The sequence below is a fragment of the Dendrobates tinctorius genome, unplaced genomic scaffold (genome assembly GCF_039654945.1).
Source record: "Dendrobates tinctorius isolate UK_male_01 unplaced genomic scaffold, ASM3965494v1 ptg000039l, whole genome shotgun sequence".
Classification (NCBI taxonomy): domain Eukaryota; kingdom Metazoa; phylum Chordata; class Amphibia; order Anura; family Dendrobatidae; genus Dendrobates; species Dendrobates tinctorius.
The window spans coordinates 65,002,423-65,017,428 of NW_027361707.1; the positions used below are offsets into that span (position 1 = coordinate 65,002,423).

At 45.5% G+C, this 15,006-nt stretch overlaps 1 protein-coding gene across 3 annotated transcripts in view; it reads right to left on the minus strand.

Annotated features, from left to right (window-relative positions):
• The window catches only part of ARAP2 (ArfGAP with RhoGAP domain, ankyrin repeat and PH domain 2), a 453,511-nt gene that overhangs the window by 292,360 nt on the left and 146,145 nt on the right, over nucleotides 1–15,006 (minus strand). The window lies entirely within an intron of this gene.

Below are 15,006 nucleotides of genomic sequence, written 5' to 3' on the forward strand. Positions count from 1 at the left end.
TCCAACACTTTTCCTTTCACTTTTTCCCCATTATGTAGATAGGGGCAAAATTGTTTGGTGAATTGGAATGCGCGGGGTTAAAATTTCACCTCACAACATAGCCTATGACGCTCTCGGGGTCCAGACGTGTGACTGTGAAAAATTTTGTGGCTGTAGCTACGACGGTGCAGATGCCAATGCCGGACATACATACATACATACATACACACACTTTTTCCCAATTATGTAGATAGGGGTAAAATTGTTTTGTGAATTGGAAGGCGAGGGGTTAAAATTTCGCCTCACAACATAGTCTATGACGCTCTCGGGGTCCAGACACGTGACTGTTCCAAATGTTATGGCTGTACCTGCGCCGGTGCGGATGCCAATCCCGGACATACATACATACATACATATATATATATATATATTACATACATACACATATATATATATATTAGATTAAATATTTATTATACGGGGCTTTGCGTGTGGAGCGGGCAGGGCAATGGGGAGTGGGTGTGGCAATGTGGCGTGGGCGGGGCGTGACACACACACATACACAGTTTTATATGTATAGATTGTATGTTTGATTAACTTTTTAAGATGCAAGTCCACTGTGCTTAAAGGCCAATCCCACACCGAGGATTTATAACTATATACTGTTCATTCAACACTGAGATGGGAGCCTTTATAGAAGTACAGCACGTGACCTCTGAGGCCACTGATTGGCCATTGATTATTTACACATTTAGATAAAGACCCAAAACTCCTCTCGAATGAAACTCCTCTCGAAGGTCAGACCTGGTTCACTGTGAAAAAGAATAAGTGAGCAGCGTTCTTGTTATTTAACAATTTTTATTTTAATATACGCTAAATAATCCCCTTAAAGTGGCCTAGTGTATGGGTGCCCTCTGAAGCACATGTCTGAATGAAGACTTTGTATTCAATTGCTGCCAATGATTACCAAAAGAAAGCCTTAATGTTGCATTTACAAGGGCCGACTGCAGTTGTTAAATAACCACCGATTGGCTGCATGCAGGTTTATAGACAATCGATTATCTGGGTGCTCGGATGTACTCTGCACTGGACGAGCAGTGTCTGATTCTTGGATGTAATGCTCAAATCCCCACCCTGCATGTTTGGTTCTTGTTACGCAGCCAATTAAGATGTGGGGATTGCCGGCTAGTCATTGTAATGCTGTAGCCATCTTGGTAGTGGCATTGCTGTGATTGGCTGGATGTATTTCCTCATCAGAGGTTATAAAAGGAAAGGCACAGCCATGCTCAGCACACTGACGCCATTGCACAGCTCAGGGACAGCTTTTATTGGAGGGAGAGAGAGTTTGTCTAGGGCTGTGTGTGCACAGTTGAACTAATAAGAGTCCTCTAGCATTGATACTGGTGCTGATTCTGAACCATCATACTGACAGCCCTTTTAAAGGCTAATAAATTGCTTTCTACTTGTATGAAATACATTATGCATTTAGCCTAGGGACAGTTGCAGGGAAAGTGGTAGAAAAATGCTCTAGGAAGGGCTGAGGGCTTTACAGTCCAATGCAAAATATGTAGCAGCTGCACAGGACCATTTTTTTTTTTTTCTTTGGAGGGGGGTGAAAAAATTCACAATTTTGTCACCCATAGAAAAAGCATGGAAAAGTGTTTCTGGAATTCAATTACTCACCCATAGAATATTACATGCTCTATGATACATAATGGTGGTAATAAACTCACAAAAACTACTTAGACTGCAGCAGGTGAACATTTTTTTTAATTAAAAATAAACTTGGTTTCAGGAGACCAAGCAATTATAAAATGTGTAAGGCATGCGGTATAGGAAGTGAAAGTGCTGATGATGGTACACGCATACACAGATGCAAGTGCGACTACACCTGTTGCTGGAGCACAAGAAACAGTTTCCTCTCCCACTTTTCAGGAAGGCACGGTACACCTTTTCTGAAGGCGTAAACAGGTGGTCGGTTGGATACCAGATAATGCTTCCAGCATGCTTGGCACCACCACCCAGTCTTCCACACTTTCCAGTCTCACCAGTCAACAGTCGGGATCACATTATCCTCACCCTGATTCTCCTTTCTCCCACCATGTTTAGTCCCAAGAGATTAATGATCCCACACTCAGACACTCCCTCTTTACAATATATTTTCTTGATTGTACCCTCTCACACTGCATGTTCCAAGAGGGACAGGAGGAGATGCTGTTTAATGATGCACAAAATTTAGATCAGTCACATCCACAAGAAGATGACGGTGGGGAACTGCAAATTTTGTCAAGCGAGGAATATGATGATGAGACACAGTTGTCTCATAAGTCAGGTTGTTGTTAAGTCACCAAGTCAGGATTACCAGGGTGCAGATGTGGAAGACGGTGTGATGGATGACGAAGTCACCAACCCATTCTGGGAAGCTGGCATGCAAAGGGATGTCATCAGAGCTGAGGGGGAGGGATCAATAACATCAAAATAGACAGGAATAGGCAGTGGTTTGACCATTTGGAGAAGGTGGCCAACTGTTCCGCAGAGCACCGACACTCCTGAATTTCTCTGTCAATGATTAGGTGTTCCTCAGTCTTGGAGTTTTTTTTAAAGAGAGTCCTGATCCAAAAAAATGGTAATTTGCAACCTGTGCCATGCCAAAATCAGCAGTAGTCTGACCACTAAGAGCCTAACTACCAACAGTATGATAAGGCACATTTCATCAAATCACCAGACTCAGTGGCATGAGTACTTGGGTCCACGATTGGTGCCAGTGGGTGACACCACTCCGTCTTCCCCTGAGCTATGTGCTTCCCAATCCCTTGTCCAAAACACTGATGCAGATGTCTCCCACCCTGCACCTGTCCTTGCACATTCTGATGCACCATTATCAGACACTTCTAAACCCCACAGAGTTCAGCTGTCCCTACCATGGGCCTTAGAATGAAAGAGAAGGTTTGCAACCACCCACAGTTTCAAAGGCTAAATGGGCACATTTCCAGACTGCTTTAAATGGAAATGTTGCAGTTTAGGCTTGCTAACATGGAGGATTTCCACTGACTCATGGCAGCAGCCATCCCTCAGTACTCGGTCCCCAGCCTCCACTTTTTCTCCCGGTGTGGCATTCCCACCTTTTACCAGCACATTTCCAGGAATATGACCCATGCCTCTACCAATGCAATTACTGGGATTAACCAGTTAACAACAGACAAATGCTTGTGGCCAGGTACATTACATTTCGACACACTAGGTCAATGTTGAGGAGGCCGGGGTCGAGTCCCACCCCGGCATGGCATATGTGCTCCCGACACCAAGGATTGCTGGCCCTACTTATATAAGGGTTTCCTCTACCTCACACATCAATTCCTGCTCACGTCAGAACATGTCCAGGCCTGTTTGAAGTTTGACAATGACCATCTAGATCATCTAGAGGAGGCATGGGAGAAGGTCATGTGATCAGATGAGACCAAAATAGGACTTTTTGGTATAAACTCTAATCCTTGTGTTTGGAGGAAGAAGAACAAAAACTATAACCACAAGAACACTGTCCCAACCGTGAAGCATGTTAGGGGAAACATTATATTTTGCGGGTTCTTATCTGCAAACGGGACAGGATGAACGCACCGTATTGAAGGGAGGAAGGATGAGGTTGTGACATTTTGGCCAAGAGCCTCCTTCCACCAGTAGGAGCATTGTAGATAGATCATGGCTGGGTCTTCCAGAATGACAATGACCCAAAACACACTAACAGGGCAGCTAAGGAGTGGCTTGGTAAGAAGCATTTTAAGGTCCTGGAGTAGCCTAGCCAGTCTCCAGACCAGAACCCAATAGAAAATCTTTGGAGGGAGCTGAAGCTCAGTGTTCCCAGAAACAGTCCAAAAGCCTGAAGAGCTGTGTGGAAGAGTGGGTCAAAATCCTTTCTGCAGTGTGTGCAAACTTGGTCAAGAACTACAGGAAACATCTAACTTCTGTAATTGCAAACAAAGGTGTATGTGCCAAATATTAAATTCTGTTTTTCTATTGTATCAAATACTTATTTTATGCAATAAAATGCAAATTAATTATGTAAAAATCATACAATATAATTTTCTGGATTTTTTTAAGATTCTCTCTCTCTCACAGTTTAATTGTACCCATGATAAAAATTACAGACCTCTCCATTCTTTGTAGGTGGGAAAACTTGCAAAATTGTCAGAGTATCAAATACTTATTTTCCCCACTGTTTATATGATTTAGGGTTATACTGTATATGGTATGGCCCCAGCTGTGTAAAATCCAGCCCCGATCCATGCAGCCTGCCTTTACCAACATGTGACAGAATGGCTCATTCTAAATAGCTCACTGAATTTGAGCATTGCTCAGTAATAGGACACCATCATTGCATTCTATGTAGAATCCCCCACTCACTCTGTCCTATGGACTCTGTTAGTGAAAGCCCAGCCACCCAATAAATGGCAACTGCATAATAATTCCTATGGATATAGAAATTGTAAGGTATCCCTATAATGTACGCCTCACATTAAGATGCTTTAATTGGCAGAGTTGTCTCCATTATTGATTTTGATAATTACTCTTGATTACTGTCCTTTTGCTGGTGATTCATTGACTTTTACTAGATTTTTTTCACTAGCATTCCTTTGTGCATTCCAGACATTTTTGAAACATTACAAAAAAGGAGAATTAATTACAAATAAAAGTTAATATTCTATTTAGATACAGGAAAAATGTATATCTTTGTACCGTGTTAGCCAGTAGATAGAAAAATATTCAGAATTGAGAGTCCTCAGTGGTTGATACCTTTTAATGGCTAACTGAAAAGATGGTAGCACATTGCAAGCTTTCGAGACTACTCAGGTCTCTTCATTAGGCATAGAGTAATACAAAACCTGAAGAGTCACATATTTATGCACAATACAGCACAGAAAAAATGCAATAGATGAGACAAGTAACGTGAAGCAGAACTATCATTATGGGAGAGGGAGAAACATAAATATTGCTCCAGTTCATAGATAAGGAGTCCGGATGTTTTATTGTCCTCTGATTGGGGTCTCCTAATGTGTAATATCCCACACCAGGATGGATTAAATGCCTGCAAATTCTTCATGAAAAACACAGGGACTGATGCTGATTCTGTGGTGAAACTTATAAAATTCATCCTCACCCACAATTACTTTGAATTTGACAACAAAATCTATCTACAGGAGACTGGCACAGCTATGGAAAGTAAAATGGCTCCACAGTATGCAAATCTTTTCATGGCCAAGCTTGAAAGCGACTTTTTGTCCTCATGCCCCATCAGGCCCCTGGACTACTACCGCTTCATTGATGATATTTTAATCATCTGGACGGAGTCTGAGCAACAGCTAAAGATGAACAGTTTAATCAATTTCATCCCACCATCAATTTAACACTCAACTACTCCAGCACTGAGATTAACTTTTTGGACGCCATCATTAAGCTAAAAAACAATGAAATAGAGACATCCCTGTATCAGAAGCCAATCGACCGTCCAACATACCTTAAATGGGACAGTTTCCATCCAAAACACATAAAGAACTCTATTATCTATAGCCAAGCCATCAGATACAATCGTATATGTTCCAACCCCATGGATAGAGACAAACACCTTGGTCACCTCAAAAAGACCTTTTTGAATCAGGGCTACCATCCAATAACAATTGAAAACCACATTACAAGAGCCACCAGAATGTCAAGGAATCACCTGCTATATTACAAAGCTAAAGAAGAAAATAACCGGGTGCCTCTAGTAGTCACCTACAACCCAAATCTGGAAGTGCTAAGGGGAGCTGCATGGAAATTACAACCTTTACTACAAAAAGATGCCCGATTACAATCCATTTTTCCATACCCCCAACTACTGGCTTTAGGCAGCCCCCAAATCTAAGAAGCATCATTGTCAGAAACTCTCTGTCCTCTCCAACAGCTGGAGGAACCTTTCCTTGCAACCAGAAAAAATGTAAAACCTGTCCATCTATAATGACCACGGAGAAGATAAAGATCCCCAATTCACATCAGGACTACAAGATCCCAGGTACTTTAAGCTGCATCACATCTAATGTGGTGTACTTAATTATTTGTACTAAATGTCCAACAGGGGGTCTGTATGTGTGGGAGACAGGGCAAAAGCTTAGAACAAGGATGAATGCTCATCGTCACACAATAAGAGAAAAAAGAATGGATCTACCTGTGGCAAAACATTTTTGTACGCCTCATCACAGCAACATGGATATGAAATTACTGGTATTGAAAGGTAACGTCACATCTCAGAGAGAGAGAAGAGTCTGTGAGTATAAAATTATGACGACCTTTGACACTCTCAGTGCTGGAATGAGTGTGTCGCATGGATTTATGTCTTTTTACATCAATTAAGGAATTTGCTCCTAAGACCGTGTGGGGGCATCACAACACATTAGGAGACCCCAATCAGAGGACAATAAAACATCCGGACTCCTTATCTATGAACTGGAGCAATATTTATGTTTCTCCCTCTCCCATAATGATAGTTCTGCTTCACGTCACTTGTCTTATCTATTGAATTATTTCTGTGCTGTATTGTGCATAAATATGCGACTCTTCAGATTTTGTATTAGTCTATGCCTGATGAAGAAACCTGAGCAGTCTCGAAAGCTTGCAATGTGTTACCATCTTTTCAGTTAGCCATTAAAAGGTATCAACCACTGAGTACTCTCAATTCTGAACATTTTTTTAATATTCTATTTAAGCACTCTCAATAAAATGTTTCTTTTTCCTGTATGACATACTGTATGTCACAGTGATACAAAAAGAAAAAGATAGTCAAAGATAATATGCTAATGTATATGACACTGTGTGAACCTCGGCAGTAGACCATGCAGACGCTTCATAATTATGAATATAATACATCAGTACCTCTCTGTCATCACTGAAGCACAACACAAATAACAAATACTCTGACGAAGACACATTTCTCCATGTTAGATTTCTAGAACAACAGATTTTGATTTCCTTTATGCCACCTTCTACCATTCTGATAGAAATGTGTCTCGTCCTGCAACCAACTCCAGGAGGCAAGACGTGGAGATAAAGTCAGCTGGGGCTAGATGAAGTGTTTTATTTGCTGTATAGTTTCCTTAACAGGATACCAGTAATGCTTTTTTAGCTCACGTTGTGTGTCCGTGCTGGATATTTTGTATACTGTTACTAATCAATACCTGATACAGGTAAATCGAAGAGGAGAGAAGCTACCCATAAGTACTTTTCTTCACCTAAATGTGTCTGATTTTAAATATATGTGTTCTGGATTGATGTGGGATGATGGGGTTGAGTCTAATTAAAAAATTTCATGTTTTAGAAAAGATGAATCAGACAACAGGTAGAGAATTGGTTTCGGTGATGGCATCTTGATTATAATATTTCAGTTCATTTATTTGTAGTGGTAGAGAAAATCAAATATTACATACAGTGCTGCATATATTGGATTTTATCAATATCAGCTGAAATACATTTTTCATACATAGGAAAGCTGATGTCATATTAGAAAATTTTGAATCCTTTATTATAAAGTGAGTAGGATGGACCTTTTGAACCGATAAGGCACCCTATAAAGCTGTGGTCACACAATTGATGATTCTGTCATGCGAGAGAATCGTATCGATTATGCCAATGACACTCGGCTCAAATGCTGTCAGAAATTAAGTCGAGTGTCCTCTTTCTGTGATCCAGTTCTCTTGGATAAGAGAATTGCATCACAGGTGCGGAGAAGATGGAGAACTTAATTTCCCAAAACTCTTCATTAAGTCTGCGGATGTTTCTCATGAACCCATAAACTTGTAGGGGTGCAAGTGATCCAAATTCTGGAACCACTCCAGTATGCTGCGATTTTTTCCATACACAGATTTGAACTGCCCCATTGGTTCATTGGTTAGAACTCGGCTACATTATACGCTCATGTGAGCGAGGTCTTAAGGAGCATTGGAACTTATGGCACCACCATGTCTCTAACTTTCATACAGAAGCAAACAAAACTCAAAGCATGCTCCATTGCATACTTCACTACAGAGTCATTCTCCCCTAGAACAAACTGATAAGATAGCAACAGATGGAGCATCTCATAGCTGTACATGGAATGTCTTCTCCTTTGTAAAAAAAATATACATTGGGTCTTGTACTACCCCCTACACATCGCTCTGCTGTTTGCATGAAGCCTAATCCATGCATATGATGGAAGTAGAGAAGAGAAGATTTACATAGTAACATAGTTTTTAAGGTTGAAGGAAGACTTTAAGTCCATCTAGTTCAATCCATATCCTATCCTAACTTTCTCTAACATGTTGATCCAGAGGAAAGCAAAAAAAAAAAACCATGTGGCAAACAGTAAGCTTCACATTGGGGAAAAAAATTCCTTCCCGACTCCACATACGGCAATCAGACTAGCTCCCTGGATCAATTCTGAACAGCCAATCACAGCGTTTCTGTCATGGTATGCCTAGGTTACTTTAGGCAAAAACCCCGGGACCCCTGCGATGTCCCTCAGACTAGGGGAACCCTGTCTGTCCCTCTACCCAGGGTTTACACTGAAGGTGTGCCTGCCTGAGCCTCCACCCTGTCCCTGTCTCCTGTCCAGCCCTAAGCTGAACCCACCTCCCTCCACCCAGTGAGGGGACCAGACACCAGACCCCACAAATACGTATGGACAGGGGTAAAAGAAACACCACACAGTTAATACACAAGGGAATACAATAATGTGCAAGGGCAACCAAATATATATATAACAGATTGGAGAAAGAACCACTGAGGGATATACTGCACCAGATATCAGACACTCCAACACCACCATTGCTGACCGGTATTGCTAGCACTAGGCTAAAGCTATAGTCGTCGACGCCCATAGTCAGGATGAACTATTTAAAGACCAAGGGCGTGGCCCAGCCCTCAGCCAGCATGACAACCTGGTTAACCCTATCCCGACTGGAACAGAATACCCAACAGGGTATTACCGCTGTCTGCCGGACACCCTGGTGTGAACAGTGTCCGACATGACAGTACCCCGCCTTCTACGAGGGACCTCCGGAACCTCACCATGTCGAGGACCTGGCTTGTCCGGATGGCGACGATGGAACATAGTAACCAGTCGATCAGCATGAATGTCAGAGGTCGGCACCCATGTCCTCTCCTGAGGACCATAGCCACGCCAGTGGACCAGGTACTGTAGAGTGCGACGCACAACCCTAGAGTCCACCACTTTGGACACCTCAAATTCCTACGCGCCATCCACCAAGACGGGAGGTGGTGGCCCGGGGGAACTATCCACCAAACCCACGACCTTCTTTAGCAATGCTTTGTGAAATACATTATGAATCTTATACACAGCCGGCAACTCCAAACGAAATGCCACGGGGTTGATCACTGCGGAGATTCTAAATGGGCCAATGAACCTGGGACCCAACTTAAGTGACGGTATCTTGAGTAGATAACCACACCCAATCGCCCACACACAGGTCCGGACCTGGCACACGTCTGCAGTCAGCCACCCGTTTGTACCTGGAACCCACCTTCAACAAGCGCTGCTTGACTCTCCTCCAAACAGACGACAATTGAGCTCCCAACTGGTCCTCCTCAGGGACGCCAACTGAGCACCCCTGACGCAAGGTGCAAAATTGAGGATGTTGACCATACACACAAAAAAAGGAGATTCCCCAGACGATTCCTGGCAATGGTTGTTTATTGCGAATTCTGCCAGAGGAAGAAACGCTGACCACTCTTCCTGATTGTCGGAAATAAAGCAGCGCAAGTATTGCTCCAGGTTTTGGTTCATCCGCTTACTCTGTCCATTCGACTGAGGGTGGAAAGCCGATGAATGAGATAATTTGATTCCAAGGCGAGAACAAAAAGCTCTCCAAAACTTTGCCACAAAATGCGTACCTCGATCAGACACAATGTCAGACGGGACACCATGAAGTCTGACCACCTCGCGAATAAATATCTGAGCAAGAGTCTTAGCATTGGGCAAAGACGGTAAAGCAACGAAATGTGACATTTTGGAGAACCTATCAATAATTACCAAAATGACCGAGTTCCCTGCCGAGGCGGGCAAGTCAGTAATAAAATCCATGGAAATCTTAGTCCATGGCTTACTGGGCACCCCGAGAGGCTGCAAGCTACCAGCGGGACGGGAACAAGGAGTCTTGGCCCGTGCGCACGTGGTACAGGCAGCCACATATGAGGCCACATCCTGCCGGATTTTAGGCCACCAAAAACGACGCGATACCAGTTCCAGAGTGCTCTTAACCCCTGGATGACCTGCCAGTACCGTGTCGTGATGTTCGCCCAACACTCTAGAGCATAGATGTAGCGGCACAAAAGAATTATTAGCAGGCAACCACGGCGGTACCACCTCCTGAGCCTCCGCAATCTCTGCCTCAATCTCTGTCGTGATGGCAGATACCACCACACCCTTTTGGAGAATAGGCACCGGCTCTTCACATAACTCTCCACCAGGAAAACACCTGGATAAAGCTTCTGCCTTAACATTCTTCGACCCAGGTCGATAGGTAACAATGAAGTTGAACCGGGTGAAGAATAATGCCCAGCGAGCCTGTCTGGAGGACAGGAGCTTAGCAGATTCTAAATAAAGCAAATTCTTATGGTCGGTTATCACAGTAATCTGATGAACAGCCCCCTCCAAGAAGTGTCGCCACTCCTCAAATGCCAATTTGATGGCCAATAGTTCCCTGTTGCCAATATCATAATTACGCTCCGCAGGCGCGGAGAAGAAGGCACACGGATGCAACTTGGCCCAAGAAGGGCCCTGAGACAGTACAGCCCCCACTCCAACCTCCGACACATCCACCTCCACGACAAACGGTAGACATCGGGCTGCACCAGAATGGGCGCTGAGGCAAAACTATTCTTGAGGAATTCAAACGCCTGTACCGCAGGCTCAGACCAGTCAGAAAAGTCGGTACCCTTCTTAGTCATGTCAGTCAGTGGTTTGGCAATCATAGAGAAGTTCTTAATAAATTTCCTATAGTAATTGGAGAAGCCAAGAAATCGCTGAAGCACCTTAAGATTATCAGGCCGATCCCAATGTAGTACCGCCTGCACCTTTGCGGTGTCCATCTTAAAACCTGAGGCGGAGATTATATAACCCAAGAACGGTAGCTCCTGTACGAAAAACACACATTTTTCAAGCTTGACATAGAGCCTGTTCTCTCTGAGCAACTGCAGAACCTGTCTAACATGCTCTATATGTGTATCATGGTCGTGAGAGAAAATGAGGATGTCGTCAAGATAAATTATAACGAACCTCCCCAACAACTGAGAGAAGACATCATTAATGAAGTGTTGAAAGACCGCCGGTGCCATAGTCAACCCAAACGGCATTACCAAACTCTCAAAGTGACCCTCAGGGGTATTGAACGCTGTCTTCCACTCATCCCCCTGACGGACTCTTATAAGATTGTACGCCCCCTGAGGTCCAGTTTGGAGAACCACCTGGCACCAACCACTTGGTTGAATAAATCGGGTATAAGTGGCATAGGGTAAGGATCACGGACCGTAATCTGGTTGAGTTCTCTGAAATCCAGACACGGGCGTAAACCGCCATCCTTCTTTTTAACAAAGAAGAAGCCAGCAGCCAGAGGAGAAGAGGAAGGTCTCATATGACCCTTGCTCAGGCTTTCCGCAACGTATTCCTTGAGAGCTAGCCTCTCGGGACCTGAGATATTAAACATTCTAGCTTTGGGTAACTTGGCCCCTGGTTTCAACCTAATAGCACAGTCATAGGGGCGATGTGGTGGTAGTTCCGAACAACCCTTCTCAGAAAATACATCCGCATAATCCAGCAACGGCTCCGGGATACTGGGGGTCAAAGCGGAAATACATGTAGCCAGGCACCTCTCCTGACACTCCCTGCTCCACTGAATTATGTCCTGGGTCTTCCAATCAATAACAGGATTATGCATTGACAACCATGGAAAGCCCAGAACCATCTGAGCCGGTAAGATACTAAGCACCTTACAAGTTACCCGCTCTGAGTGTAATACTCCGATGTGGAGTTGTATATCCAACACACACTCTGTGATCTCCCCTTGAGACAACGGGGAAGCATTGATGGTAACCACCCGGATGGGGTTCGGCAATTTCTCCACCGGAAATCCCGCTGTATGCGCGAACCTCTCATCAATGAGATTGGCAGCTGAGCCACTATCAATAAATACTGTAATAGAGAGCATTTGCCCCCCAAGTACCACCCTAACAGGGAGCATACACTGGGAAACCATGACGGAGGATACACAAAGGCTCAGACTAGACTCCTCCAAACCCTCTGAGCCTATCAGTTTTCCGCCGGCGCGCCCTTCTTAGGTACCAGGGGGCAAGCGTTAATAAAATGTCCTCCTTTGCCACAAAAAAAACAGAGCCCCTGCCTTCTGTGCCAAGGACGTTTAGGCTTGTTACTCGGTGACTGTGCTATACCAGCGATCTGCATGGGTTCCATGGATTCACCCGCGGCAACCTCACCGACCACTCCCCCACCTCCCAGAGGCAACGAAACCAGCGCCCCCTGACGGAGACGTCGGTCTATGCGTACTACAAGTGCCATCGCAGCCTCCAGAGAGGCGGGAGTCTCGTACATTAGGAGAGTCTATTTAACCCTTCCAGAAACCCCATGCAAAAATTGACTTCTAAGCGCAGGGTCATTCCACTGCGTGTCCACCGCCCAGCGCCGGAATTCCGTGCAGTAATCCTCAGCTGGTCGATCACCCTGTAGCAGTGAGCGTATCTTAGACTCTGCTAAGTTTAATCTATCCGGATCATCATAGATCAAACCCAGAGCAGAGAAAAAAAAATCTACAGATTCAAATGCCGGTGAGTCTGAAGGGAGTGAAAAGGCCCAGGCCTGTGGGTCACCACTCAGCAAAGACATCACCAAGCCCACGCGTTGAGCCTCATTACCTGAGGAATGTGGACGCATACGGAAATACAATTTGCATGATTCACGAAACACCGTGAACTTACCACGATCACCAGCAAATCGTTCAGGAAGGGGAAACTTGGGCTCAGCTGCCCTGGCTGCAGCCTCAGCAGGTACTGCAGGAGCTGACAGGCCTTGTTGCTGGACCGCCCCCCTGAGTTCAGTGACCTGTATGGATAGAGCCTCCAGCTGCTTGGTTAGGGAAAGTATAGGATCCATAGTAAGTAACCCCTATATTCCCTATCTATACCTTTTTTTTTTTTTCTCTCACTTTATTATTTGGGCCGACTATAATGTCATGGTATGCCTAGGTTACTTTAGGCAAAAACCCCGGGACCCCTGTGATGTCCCTCAGACTAGGGGAACCCTGTCTGTCCCTCTACCCAGGGTTTACACTGAAGGTGTGCCTGCCTGAGCCTCCACCCTGTCCCTGTCTCCTGTCCAGCCCTAAGCTGAACCCACCTCCCTCCACCCAGTGAGGGGACCAGACACCAGACCCCACAAATAAGTATGGACAGGGGTAAAAGAAACACCACACAGTTAACACACAAGGGAATACAATAATGTGCAAGGGCAACCAAATATATATATAACAGATTGGAGAAAGAACCACTGAGGGATATACTGCACCAGATATCAGACGCTCCAACACCACCACTGCTGACCGGTATTGCTAGCACTAGGCTAAAGCTATAGTCGGCAACGCCCATAGTCAGGACGAACTATTTAAAGACCAAGGGCGTGGCCCAGCCCTCAGCCAGCATGACAACCTGGTTAACCCTATCCCGACTGGAACAGAATACCCAACAGGGTATTACCGCTGTCTGCCGGACACCCTGGTGTGAACAGTGTCCGACATGACAGTTTCTCATTGTTTCAGCCAATCAGCTTGGCTGAAACAATGATGTCCTAGGCTGGGATCGAGTACCGATGTACTCGATCCTAGAGCCGCTGCCTGGCAACGCCAGGCACCGGCAAAAAGCACCCGGATTGGCGCGATCGCCAATCTGATCGATCGCGCCAGCAGCTGTGCCCTGCCAGTACCGGCCAGGATCGGTGCTATATTAGCAGGGCCTGCAGGAGTTGGCTGGCGCGATCGATTAGATCGGCGATCGCGCCAACCACAGGGCACAGCTGCGGTCACCATGTGACCGCTCTGTGCCCTGGTGGTGACCTGGGCATGACCTGCCTAGTAATCGGAGCTGTGAGCTCCGATTCTAGGCAGTTGCCATGGTCACCAGGCAGATCAGGGATTGGTGGGATCGATGTAATCATTCGATCCCACCAATGACAGGTCACAGCAGCGATGTGACCGCTCTGTGACCTGCCCCCTGACCTGCCTCTGACCTGTCTGACCTGTCTGCAGGGGTCCTCACTCTAGCTGAGGATTCCTGCAGAGAGGTCGGACGCAGCAAGAGCTCCTGTGCTGGGTATTGTGGTGCCACAGCTTGTAGCATCACAATCCCTGCAGAAGAAAGAAGAAGAAGAAAGAAAACTACAACTGTAAGTGTTAAAGTGTTAATTGATCCCTGATCCCCTGCCCAATCTATCTTCACCCCCTCAATCTATCTTCATCCCCCCCTCTTACCCCCTTCACTCCCCTTTTACCCCCCTCCACCCCACTTTTGCGCCACCTCCGTGCGCAGCCGCCGAGAGTTGATCGGTGACGCAGTTCACCGATCAACACTCGAGCTCACTTTTTTTTTCTTAGCCCCCTTTGCGCCACTTCCGTACACACATCCCGCAGCCGCAAAAGTTGGATAAGTGACACACGTCACTTATCCAAGCTTGTGCCTGCCGTTTTTCATTTTTTTCACCCCCTTTTGTGCCACCCAACTACAACCCTAACTGTTGATCCCTGCCCAATCTCTCTTCATCCACCCCAATCCCCCCATCCCCCTTCCCCCTATTTTTACCCCCCTCCTCCCCACTTTTGCGCCACCTCCGTGCGCAGCCGCCGAGCGTTGATTGGTGACGCAGGTCACCGATCAACACTCGAGCTCGCTTTTTTTCCTTAGCCCCCTTTGCGCCACTTCCGTACACACATCCCGCAGCCGCAAAAG